We start from the raw sequence: 12,938 nt of genomic DNA on the forward strand, positions 1-12,938 counted from the left end.
TTCCTCGGTTCGGTTCCATTCATTCCGTTCGGCTCCTGGGGCAGCCCTGCCGTGAGCCCCCAGCTTCCGTGCCGCTCTGCGGATCTCGGGAAGGCTGAGATCGGGAGTGCCAGTACCACGGCACCAAGCGAGGGATGGAGCGAACAGCGAGCTGAAGAGCCTCGGACACCCGTGCGCAGCACACCTCCTCACGCCTGCTCCCAGAGGGGTGGGAAAGCGCCGAGGCGGAGAGGAGCGGTGTTCCCAGCCTAGCCGAGAAGCAGAAGCCCCACCTCTCTATCAACAGGAACCCTTTGCGCCCCAAGTCAAAAGAGAAAGTTCTTGACGAAAAACTTTCTGAAGCGCCGAAGAGCAGCGGTGGCTGGGAAAAGTTCGGCCAGAGTTCTTTAGAAGCCGGAGGCTGGGGGCGCGGTCGGGGCTGGGCCCAGGGGGCGCGGGACTAGTTACTATAGGGGCGCAAAGGGAATGAAAGCGAGCCACCCTCTCCGGCTCACTCACTCGACTTCCAAGCGCTCACCTCTGGTCTCCAATCGGAGCGGCCAGGGTCCGGAGGGCGGGCGGGGTCGGGACGGGGTCGGACTGCCTGTCGGTGGGGCTGTCGGGCGAACACCCGGAGCGCACGGCCGGCGCGCGGGCAGACGGGTCCGCTGGGGCAGCGACGGGGAGAGTGCTGTGTAGTGCCCGCCTCGCTGCGTGCGACTGTGGCTGGGAGTGCGTTGCATCACCCCTTTTATAGCCCTCTGGCTGGCGCCGAGCCAGATTATACTCCAGTCCCAGGCTGATGTAATGCTATTAATAGCTTTCCCCGAGAACCAGCCGAACTAGACCGGGCAAGGGAGGGGGCTGGAGGAGGGGCCAAAGTGGAGGTGGTGGGGGGGAGAGGTGGGGACTGGTGATGCAAGCACGGGGAGGAGCCGGCCCGAGAGCGTCCTCCGGACTCGCGCGCTAGGACACAAACCTTCCCGCCCTCTCTCTCCATATCAGGACAGGAGTCGCTCGGGCTGGCCGCCAGATGTGCGTACTCGCTGCTGCGTGTTCCAGGCATGAGCCAATGGTTCCCAAGCCAGCTGCATGACTCCACCGCGCTGGCATCTCTCCCTCCGCTAGGTGGGGGGACGGAGGGAGGAGAAGGGAGAGGTGAGGGGGGGACGGCGTGAGGTGGATCTTGGCCGCAGTCCAGTCGAGGTGAAGCTGGGAAGCAGGCACATCCTTTCTCTAAAATGAGTGATCATTTTCTGGAGCTTCGGGAAAATATCCCCTCCCCCGCCAAACGCCTCCTTCCACGTAGGGGGCGGGGTAAGAACTGTAGGGTTAGCCTCTTTTGCCAGAGAGGTGCCCAGAGGCACCAACAGCGAACCCACACCGTTACCCGCCGTGGGTGACCTCCGCGGCTGGGACCGCGAGAAGTTGGCGGGTTAACCCAGAGCGGAGTGCAGTGCTCGGCGGGCACGGTGGGCTCGAAGCCTCGTCGCACACCACCCAGGGCAAATGGAACAGCCCCGAGGCGGGTTGGGAACCCGACCCCCGGCGAGGGCAAATAGGACCTTAAGGGTTAGGATTCTTTTTTTTCTTTAAAAAACCACAAGCGTTTGAAATTGATAGTGAAATGAAAATGACCATGGAAAGATGAGAGCTGGAGAAATCAGAGGCAACCCAGAGAGGGACTCAGAGTGGGGCTGAAGCCTCGAGGCCAGGGAGAGGAGGAAAGATAAGGTGCGTTGGTCTTATTTAGGTGCTTAGGGAAAGCGGTCTTGGGCTTTCACGTATTTTGTCGCGCCCAGAGCGATTGGGCTGGGACCGGACCGCGGGGACTGGGGACGCGCGGACAGCTGCGGAAATGAGGCCCTGGAGCAGAAATCCCTTCCGCCCCCGAGTGTGACGGGAGAGGCGGTGTCCCGTGAACCCAGGTCCCAGCCGAGGCTTCAGCAGAAATGGATTTGAACCTTAAAATGACTCCTTGGTTCGGATTCCCCGACCTTAGCTGTCTCGCCGGCCCATGGACGCATATATGTGGAAGCGAGTGTGCCCCTCGCTGTTTTTGAACCTGCCAGGGAGGGAGACCCATGCGTGCCCGTGGGGTGTGGGGGCACAGCCGGGGGCAGAAGCAACTGCTTCCAGCTGCCTCTTGGAAGAGAGGCGAGCGAAGGTCCAAGTTTGGTAATTTGGGGTGAGAACCAGAAGGGTCTCGCTCGCTCGCAGCCCCACCCCACGCACCTGCAGTCTTCTGCTCTTAAGGTGGTGATGGAGGGTCCCGTCAGCCTGTCTCGCTCGCTCTCTCCCTCACCCCCTTACACACACACACACACACACACACACACACACACACACACGGTATCTGTGTCTCTTTCTCCGGCCCCTCCCATTTTCCAACAGCCTGGGGCAGAGACCCTCAGAGCTGCAGGTAACTGAGTCCCGCATCCGGCTTCCTCTTCCTAACCCCAGCCTCACCCAGAACATCGCCCCCCACCCCCGCGCCACGGACCCCAAGTTTCGGGCTCAGGACACGCCGAGGGCGACCTCGGAAATTCCTTCTGTCCCCGGCCCGACCTGGAACCCCGGGGTTCCCCGCAGGATCCCCGAGAATGTTGTTCGGGACAGGATAGGGTTTACAGCTGTGTCGCGCGGGAAGCACTGGGCGATTGTTTTGCTTTACTTTTCTCCATGGTAACGGCTCTCCCGGCCACACCCTCCACACCCAGCCCCCTCCCGCACTCAGCGCCCCACAGCCCCAGGCCCGCCCTCCCGCCAACGCGTTGCGTTGGCTGGTAAACTCCAGGCGGACAGGTAAACTAGATTCGAATGAAAGGCGTTTGCCCATTTAAATGAAAGGTATTTGGGACTCTCTATTTATTGGGTTTACTTATCTACTGCCTGGGATAAAAGACACCATTATAAAGAGAAATGAGATGGGGGAGGACACATGAGAGCTTTCCCCTTCTGTTCCTCTGTGAAATCTTTAACCAGTTTACATTTTAAACTCTGAGCCACTCATACACCCAAGTCAGATGTATGGAGGTGGAGTCCAGTCCTGTAGGGGAAATACAACTTCAGGAGTCGGATACACAACAGCCAGACCAGCCTGCGCAAACCAGTGCAAGAGGAGGGAAATGAAGACGGAGAAGTCCGCAGCCTCTGCGGTTTGTTTTTGTTACCATAGTGCCTCCTGTTCCTCTTAGGAGTCTTGTTTCATTCTAATAATTCTTGTTTTTGAATCTTCAAGTCACACCTGGATAGAAATGCGGCCAGCTAGTCACAGAAGTCTGAGGCTGCTTTCTCTGCCAGCTTTCCCACTGAAACTCTAAAAGCGATAAGAATCTAGACACAGAAGTTAGTCCACCCCCTTGTGAATGAAACTCTTATCTAAGAAAAACAGAAAAGACGCCTGCCTGCCTCCCTGCCCCCAGCCCTCCGGAGAGCTGTGAAATGCCTGTCCAATGGCGGACTGGGAAAGTGGAAAGGAAGCGCCCCAAGGTCTGTATCGCTGAGGGGTGAACAGTATCTGCGCCCTCAGTTTACCCTGATTTAGTCCTGTGTGCACCCTCCGCACCGCACCGTGTAGAGGAGGGGCAAGAATAGCTCCCCAGACCACAATGCTTCTCTACACAAAGGCAAAGAGTCGCTGCCTCCGGAGAAGGAAGCCCTGGCTTTGGTTATTTCAGGGGTTAATCCTCAGTGAAAGAGGGTGAAGCAGAGACTTGAATATTGTTGAGGTTTCATGCTGGAGAACCGCCTGGGGAATCCACATTCAGACCAGCCTTAGTATGTTTTGCCGAGTGAGATAAGAACTGGAAACTTCATGTTGGGGCATGTGCAAAAGGAAGGGAAAAATGTTAAAAGGGGAGGGGTTGGAACTAGGCAGCTAAAAACAGCCCACTCGTGGCAACCGAATCTAAACACCAAACATTGCAGGGAGCCAAAAAAAAAAAAAAGTCCAGAGATATTTAAAGATTTTAGCAGTTTCTTAGTCCAGGGAACAGTTTCTTTCCACTCCTCCCCCCACCCCATTACTCTTCTTCAAACCCCAAGATTGTATTACTCACAGAGCTCTGGAGAGGCACATTAAACACAAGTTAAAGTTAGTCAGGCACTAGCAGTAAGTCAGTCCTCATGGCTCAACACATTTCACCTCAGAAAGTGTGGGGTAGCCCGGCCCGTGTGGCTCAGTGGTTGAGTGTGGACCTAGGAACCAGGAAGTCACAGTTTGATTCCTGGTCAGGGCACATGCCCGGGCCACACTGGGCTCTCCATCCCAGTGTGGGGCATGCAGGAGGCAGCCAATCAATGATTGTCATCATTGATTCTCTCTCTCTCTCTCCCTCCCTCTCCTCCCCCCCCCCCCCCCCTCCCCACCCCTTCCTCTCTGAAATCAATAAGAATCTATTTTTTTTTAAAAAAAGAAAGTGTAGGGTACATTTTCTTTTCTATTCTGTTTTCCAAAGCCCACACTTAAACTCAATTTGAATAGTTGGTATTACTAACTTCAGAGTCTACAAAATGGGCCTCTTTAGGAAACACGGGGAAGGATTGCATAATGGGCTTTGAAGTGTGGAAGTGGCTGTGTCACCTTGCATAAGTCATCTCGCATTCTGGCTTAAGTTTCCTTAGCTCAAACAGAGCACCAATAACAGTATCAAACACGTAAGTTTGTTGGAAGGCTTCATGAGGATGGGGCACACAGCTGGTCCTCAGTGATGGTGTCCTTAATTATGAATCAAGGAGGGCTTTCTGGGGATACCCCTGAATCTCTCCCAGAGCCCACTCTATCCGCTAGTCTGTGACAAACAATTGTAGATGAAGTCAATGGAATGGTCATCTTCAGGGGCTTGGGGATACGACTCCACACACAGAAACCAATGAGCATGATCCCTGTTCTCCACCCTCAGCAACTCTAGTAATTCAGGGGCTCTCCTCAGTGCATGGAGGACCAATGACCCATGCAAAATGTCCTGGGCTGGGAGCAGGAGATTTGGGTTTCGGTAGGGTTCTGCCTTTGGTATTCTTGAGCAGGACATTCCCCCCTTGGAAATGAGGAGCCCTGGGCTGAGCTTCTTTCTGTAGAGCCATCCTGAAAAACCCTGGCAATCTATCCTAACAGAGTTGGAGGGAGAGAAGGTGTCAGGGGGGAGGCACTGAATTGCACAATGACAGACCCATTTCCATAATCTCTTTTCCCCTCCAAAAAGCTAGAGAAATATTGTCTAACTTGATTCTCAAACACAGCCTATCATCCTGACAACCTACTCCCTCTCTCTCTCAATCTCTCAACACTTCCAAGAAAATTAGCCCCTGAACTTAGTGCCTTATTAGAGAAGAGAGTGTAAGAGCCCCCAAGCAGGGATTGCATTGTTGGGACCTTTTTTATGTGTAATCAATCTTCAACAGCCATAGACATCCACCTTGGACAGAGGACCAAAGCCAAGGTAGCAGCTACTCGCATTTAAGTGTGGGGATCCTGGAGCCCTGGGTACCGAAGATGGACTCCCAACAACCAGAATATTAGCAGGAATCAGGAGACCTGGGACCCACTGGGAGGTTTCCCTCTAGTCAACCGAGTGGCTTCCATAAATCATAAACACTTCATCTATGTTTAAAATAGGACTATTTAATATCAACTCTGTCCAAAGGATTGTTGTAAGAATCAATGAGATAACAGATGTAAAAGCGATTTGAAAATAATTAAAAGAAGCATACTTTTAAAGATTCTTTTGGGAGAGCTTTTCTTAGTATAATTTTTTTTCCCGTTATGAAAATTGGGAAATAGGCAAGAGAAAAAAATTACCCCTAATCTCAACACTATTAGCATGTTGGTGTGTTCCCTCCAGTCTTCTCATGCATATGATTTTTAGAGTTATGATTTGAGATTGCATGCAACTTTGAAATTTGCTCTTTTGCTTATTATTCTGAATTGTATGTAGTCTTAATTACCATCATGTTTCTTCTCAACACTCTTTTGTCATATTACTGTGAAATGTAGCATATGTACAGAGGATTATAGATTTAAATGATAAAACCAACATCAAGAACCCACCACTCAAGTTCAGAAATAGACCACCACCAGTACTTAGAAGCCTTTCTGTGACCATTTCTGATCACATCTGCCTCTCTCCACCTCCCAGAGGTAACCACTATCCTGACTTTTATTACCATAATTTTTAATGGCCAATAGAGGTGGTATGATTTACTCAATCATTTTCCTACTTTTAGCGTTTAGGTGTTGCCAATATTTTGCTAGAGTGTTATATAAATTTAAATCTTTATTATGGAAGAGCAGGTATCAAATTTTATCATTGCCCGAATTGCTTTTTAAGAGCACCCCAGGCAGGGATTAGAGAACAGGTCTTGATTTCTATCTTCAGTGCTACACAGGGCACAATGGAAAATGGAAGGTCCCTCAATGATTGTGACTACCTGTACCTTTTCCTTGTTTCCTAACATCCAAATAAAAATATCCTGCAGGCACTTTCCCCCACAGAGCTTCACCTTTACCCCTTCCCCTATCTACTTTCCCACCCCAACCCCTTATTTTCTCTTCATCCTCCTTAAAACAGAAAATCCCGGCTGTACCATGGTGATTGGTACTGAGGCAGAAGAGCTGGCACAATGATTCTGCCCGCGCCTTCCGGTAACATGCTTACTGGATCTCGGGTAACACCTCAGCTCAGAAATTGCTATGCCAGCTGGGGCGCATGGGTGGCATGGGTGATACAAGGTAGGCAGCCACGGGAGCAGGTTCCTGGAATCTGGTGGTGCTGACTCTCTGAACTGTAAGACACCAGAGCTGAAAGGGCCCTGGAAGTCATCGACTGCCATCAAACTGCGAGTGAGCATGTGCATGAGAGCACCAAAGAGCACTAGAGCCGGGAGGTGCACAGGGGATCTTGCTGGAGTGTCTGTCTTAACCAGTGTTTTAAATATTGCCTTAAGTAAACAAGTATGGATATATATCACATTTCCTTTTTAAGGAAAGGAAAAATATATCAAATACATTTTGGGCTTGGAATGGGCCACCAAAAGTTATACTTCTGGCCTGGCCTAGGTGGCTCAGTGGTTAAGCATTGACTTATGAACCAGGAGGTTACGGTTCAATTCTCTGTTAGGGCACATGCCCAGGTTGTTGGCTCCATCCCCAGTGTAGGGCTTACAGGAGGCAGCCAATCAATGATTCTCTCTCATCATTGATGTTTCTCTCTCTCCCTTAATTTCTGAAATAAATTATATATATGAAAGTTATACTTCTGGGACCCTAGGGGGAATGGTTCCCTGTCTTCTGCCTCTACTAGTAAGTGTAATACTCACTGTGTCCAGACTGTGGGCTATGCCCTTTACATATAGTTAATGTCTTTAATCCTCACAACAACTCTATGAGGTAAGTACTGTGGACATCTCCATTTTATAGATGAGGAAATTAAGGCACAGAGAGGGCAAATAACTGCCAGAAGTTACACAGCTAGGAAGCAGCAGAGCAGGAATCAAGCTCAGGCAGTCTGGTCCCCCGAGTCTGGGTGCTTAACCACAAGCCCTACTGCTTCTCAGCAAGTACTCATGGGAAACTTGGGATGCTCTGATGTGGCTCAGTGTCCTCATTTAATGGGTGGGGTTATTGAGCTCAGAGAGGAAAAGTGGCTCTCTATGGACTCAGAATCATAAATTCTTACACTAAAAGGAACCTTAGCAGCCAGATTTCTGAGCACCCATTTTTCCCTTTGCCCCAGGAGATGCTCCATTTACCAAGATTGGGGCCAAGGTGAAGAAGAGCTGATTGGAAGAGCGACTGACAGCATTTCAGGGGCTGGTGGCTAGACATGCATAGCATTGCTGGAGCTGAAAAGGTGAGTGGTGGAGGGGTAGGATGGCAGAAAGAACCTGGACGTCTGCACTCAGATAGAACTGAGTTCAGTTCCCCACACTGCCAGCTCCTATTTGGCTTTGAGTGAGTCCTGAAACCTCGGTTTCTCTTGTAAAATGAAGACATCTATCTTACAAGGTGATAGGACAGTGGATGCACCCTCAAGTCCTCTATGTAGGAGATAATCAATAAATGTTACCTTTTCCCTTCATTATGCCTTACCCTTGAAGCTAACAAGTCACAAAGAACCCTCATACATCAGAAATGCCTGAGCCCCAATGGAAAGCTCTCTCTCTCAGACTGATTTACTGATTGATTTTAAAACAAATTTTTAAAAAATCAATGTGAAGCCAAGTCATATTAGTAATTACTATTTACCAAGCACATACTACATGCCAGGCACAATGGAAAGCACTTTTAAAAAATGCCAAGTATCTTATTTCATCCTTATAATAACCCCGAGAGGTGGGTATTATTATTTCAGTTTTGCAGATGAGGAAACCAAAGCTCAGAAAGGCTAAGAAAATTGCTCATAGGCATTTGATTCAAACCCAGGTCTGCTTTACTTAAAAAGTTCTGTTAAGTTAACCGGAGCCTAGAGAGCTTTACATGTGTTTCTTTTTTAGCCTTGTCCCCCTCCCACTCCTGTTGAAAATGGGCACCCCTGCTTTACCAAAGTCTTCTTGAGTGCATGGAACGTTCTAGAGTTGACATTACCAGAAAATTCATACACCTGAAGTCCCAGAAGATGGCCACTTGACAAATTCTAGATCCTTGTGCCCATCTGCCAAATTTGCAATTACTCCATAATTTGCTTTAACCACAAACATAAGCCTTGCTATTGACTGAGTAAACTGAGTAGGGCTTTTTGGATTTTTATTCTGTTTCCCAAAATATGATGAACTGAAATCATCTGATGATGAGCTTGTACTTGAAACTGGAGTGGCTGAGGGTGGAGTGAGTCACTGTGAGTTTATACCTGTAAGTCAATTCCTAAAATGGTGTGCTATTGCCAGATCCTGATCTCAGCAGCCTGTTTAGCCATATTGGGAGTTACAAGGACAATCTAAGAGCATCCCTCGCCCTTGAGGAGTTTGAAATCTTGTTTAGGTCTCAAATTAACATGTGTGGAATTGTATCTAGCACATAGTAGGTGTTTGATAGCCATGTATTTATTCAGCAAACATTTAATGAGCACCTACTATGTGCTGGGTACTGTGTCAGGGAGCTGCAGATACACAGTGATGCTTCCCTGCCCTGCAGGTGCTCACAGCTCATGCAGTGACAGCCTTTGACAACAGATAGTTACAGGCTGATGTAATAAGGGCTAAAGTGGGTCAGGAAGGCTCTTCCCAGGAGAGCTGGCAAAGGCTGATGGACAAAGTGACTTTTGAGTTGGAGGTTGAAGGCTGAGCATATTATGGACAGAAGAGGAGGGGAGGCATTCCAGGCATAGAGAGAGGCAAATGCAGAGGCTACGGGTGCCAGGAAGACAGGGGCTGTGCCCTGTTAATCTCTATGCTTATTCCAGCTCCTTGAACCATTCCAGGTACATACTAAGCCCACATAAATGTGCATGCAATGAATAAGATATAGAATTGTGAAAACCTGTAGCACATTTGCAGAATGGTGAGGCAGCTGCTGAGCAGGAGTATGTGTGGAGGGGAGAGGGTGTTGAGTAAGTTCCTGCGGCCAGGAGGGCGGGGCCAGACTGTGATAGACCTTGAAGGTTGGAATAACCAGTTTGGATTGTGTCCCAGGGACAAAGCAAAGAGATGGGTCACAGGATCTTTGGGCAGTGGGTGGACACAGTAGATGTTCAGGAAGATTGCCGGTGCAGGGCTGAGGGTGGACTGGATGGGACAGGAGGATGCCAGCAGAGGCTCAGGAAGCTGCAACAATGGTCAGGTGGGGTAACTGAAGGCCAGATGAACTGAGAAGATGGTGGTTCAATCTCACATGTCTTCCAATCAAAATAAAATTATCCACAAGACACAATGCTCTTATATGTTGAAAGTAAAATTGTGGTTTCCCCTAGATCTTGTCATTGCAAAATTTAAGATTCCTCATTAAAGCTGAGCCCCTTTCATTTTAGAGGGGTGCTGTCCCTACTTTACCAGTGCCCTAAGCAGGAGCCTGGTAGACTTTGGGAGTGAAGCAGTGCTGCCTGTCCTGAGGCAGCGAGGTGAACAGAATGGGATGATTTTGGGGAAAGTTCCAGGTGGCCACCTTTAGATTTTGGTACGAGCTTAGTGTCAGGACAGATGGAGGGTGTAGGGGTCCCCTACCGCAAGGTGTTATAGGGAAGAGTTGAGAGCAGGGTGGGGAGAGGGCTAGTTAGTATGGTATGGACTAGGGGCTGAAGGAAACTAATTGGTTTATGTGGGGACAAACACGGAAGTTAGCAGTAGGATGTCAAAGAAGAGAATGGCCCCTGGGCATCAGCATGTTGGGGACATCAAAGTAACAGACTCAGACGAGAGAGGGCAGAGAAGGGGGGGGGTAGCCAGGCCAGTTGCTAGGACTCAATGTAGCCTGTTCTAGATTATTGAAAACTCACTGTTAATTACCACCTATGGTTTCCCTCAGACTTTTTGACAGTAATGTTGACCCTAACTAAACAATAAGAAAACAAATCTATTTAAAAAATGGTCCAAAAACAGTAACAGACATCCCACCAAAGAAGATATATAGATGGCATATACTCCTGTGAAAAGATGTTCCACATTGTAAGTCATTACAAAAATGCAAATTAAAACAACAGTAAGGCATAACTACACACCTATTAGAATGGCCAAAAACCCAGATCACTGACAACACCAAATGCTGGCAAGAATGTGGAGCAACAGGAACTCTCATTCATTGCTGATGGGAATGCAAAATGGTGCAGCAGGCACTTTGGAAGACAGTGTAGCAGTTTCATGTAAACACACTATTGCCACACAACCCAGCAAGCATGCCCCATTAGTATTTACCTAAAGGAAATGAAAACATGCCCACACAAAACCCTACACGTGTATATTTATAGCAGGAAGTAACCAAGATGTCCTTCAGTAGATGAATGGATAGCTGTGGTACATCCAGACAATGGACTGTTATTCAGCACTAAAAAGAAATGAGCTATCAAGCCATGAAAAGACATGGAGGAAACTTAAATGCATGTTAGTAAGTGAAAGAAACCAATCTGAAAAGGCTACATATTGCACTGCCTCTCAATTTTGCTCTGAACCTAAAACTGTTCTTTAAAAAAAAGTTAGTCTTAATAAAAAAAAATTATGTTGACCCCAGGTAGCTTTCTGAGAAAGTGGTTAATAAGCAATGGAGTAGTTACCAAGAAGTCAGGATAAGTCAATGGTCCTTAGCCTGGCATATTTAACAACTGACGAAGTAAATAAGAGTTTGGTTTTTCCATGCTATGCCACTGTTTAAAAAGATGTTTACAAAAAAAAACGTATAACTTAGGGAATGCTGTGGGGATAATATAAGTTTTAAAAGACAAGATATTTCTTATAAGTGTAGAGCAATCACAACTCAATAAAAAATTATAAATAACAGCAAATCCATAATAGAGGAAAAATTGCCATAAAACATTAAAAGTGTTTCAGTTTGGATGGTGGAAATATGGGTGGGTGATTCTTTTTCTCCTCTATTTTCTGAATTTTCTAAAATTTTCTTTAATGGGGCATGTTAATTCTTAAAAGATGAAAGTATAAATTTGATAATATAATGAAGTTAAAATTAATATTACTTGATGCCTTTAAAAGGGGTATAGTTGCCTACTTTTTCCCAGTCCTCCCACTAAAGAATACTAAGGATAGAGATTCCATCGCAATCAAATCCTGGCTTAATTATGTCAAGCACTTATTGAATGTCTACCATGCACCAAGAACTGAGATGGGATATAGGAAAGAATAAAATAGTTTCTAAGGTGGGAAATGGGATGACTGATTCTTCTCAATGCACTCAGATATTTTTGTCCTGCTAAACCTAGAATTGACTGACATCAACAAAACAGAAAGAAACCCAGTGTACTCATCTAGAATTGAGAATATTGGGTAAGTGGAAATGATAAGAATCTTGGGTTCAGGTTCCTTCTTGCAAAGTTGAGAAGCTGGGGAAGGGGGGCGGGTATGTGTGTGTGTGTGTGTAGTGTAGTGTAGTGTAGTGTAGTCTAACTTAGTGGCAAAACATAACAAATTATCCACGAATGGAAGCTTCTAGTATTATGAATTCTGAAATTCCTTACAGCTCTTCCGTTCTATGATTTTCAGCTCTGTGTCCAGGGTCAGTGATGTTGATGATGTTGGTGGTCATGGTGGGGATGTTATCCTTTAAGGGCCCTCTTTCTCCTGTGGTCATTCCCTACTGAGCAAGGGTTCTACAGAAGACACATCTACCTGGTCACAGGAAAGCTAGTCACCGAGGTGGCCTCATGTCTCTGTCTGCCTTGGACAAGCTTGGCTGGACGTGCCATTGCTTTCCCTGGATTTCCAGCACGGAGTCTAAGTCTCTGTTTCCTGATCTGAAAAGTTGCCACAGCCACATAGGATTGCTGTGAGGAATAAATTCATTTACTTATCAAATATTTATTGAGTGCTTACTACATGCCAGGCATTGTTCAAGGTGCTGGGAATACAAGAATGAATAAAGCAGACAAAGGCTGCACACCTAGCACTTAGCAGGTACCCAAACATTAATTTCTCCACTTGCATTTAATTCAAATTGAAACAAGGCTGTGATGGAAACCAAAGAGATTCTCAATTCAGAAGAACCAGTCTTGTCTCTCTAACATTCCTTTAAAGAATTTGGGTGCAGCCCTCGCTGGTATGGCCAAGTTGATTGGAGCATCTTCCTGTGCACTGAAAGGTTGCTGGTTCCAGTCCCAGCCAGGACACATACCCAGATTGTGGGTTCATTCCCCAGTGGAGGCCCATACTGTGGGAGCGCATATGGGAAGCAACCAATTGATGTTCCTCTCTCTCTCTCTCTTTCCCTCTCACTCTTCCCCTCTCTCTAAAATCATTAAAACATATCCTCAGGTGAGGATTAAAAAATTTTCAGTGCAAAATATGGGCCATTACCAGGTCATCAT

At 47.5% G+C, this 12,938-nt stretch overlaps 1 protein-coding gene across 3 annotated transcripts in view; it reads right to left on the reverse strand.

Annotated features, from left to right (window-relative positions):
* ATF3 (activating transcription factor 3) overlaps window positions 1–12,938 on the reverse strand; it is a 50,325-nt gene that overhangs the window by 11,429 nt on the left and 25,958 nt on the right. The window contains exon 1 of one of the 3 annotated variants that reach the window (XM_014538791.1): window positions 499–719. The exons of 1 other annotated variant lie outside the window; for it this stretch is intronic. The gene's annotated coding sequence lies outside the window, so the exon portion shown is untranslated. Of the gene's footprint in view, window positions 1–498; window positions 720–12,938 lie in introns of those variants that run through there. One more of the 3 variants, XM_005865163.2, reaches the window with a different exon arrangement.

The sequence above is a fragment of the Myotis brandtii genome, unplaced genomic scaffold (genome assembly GCF_000412655.1).
Source record: "Myotis brandtii unplaced genomic scaffold, ASM41265v1 scaffold197, whole genome shotgun sequence".
Lineage (NCBI taxonomy): Eukaryota > Metazoa > Chordata > Mammalia > Chiroptera > Vespertilionidae > Myotis > Myotis brandtii.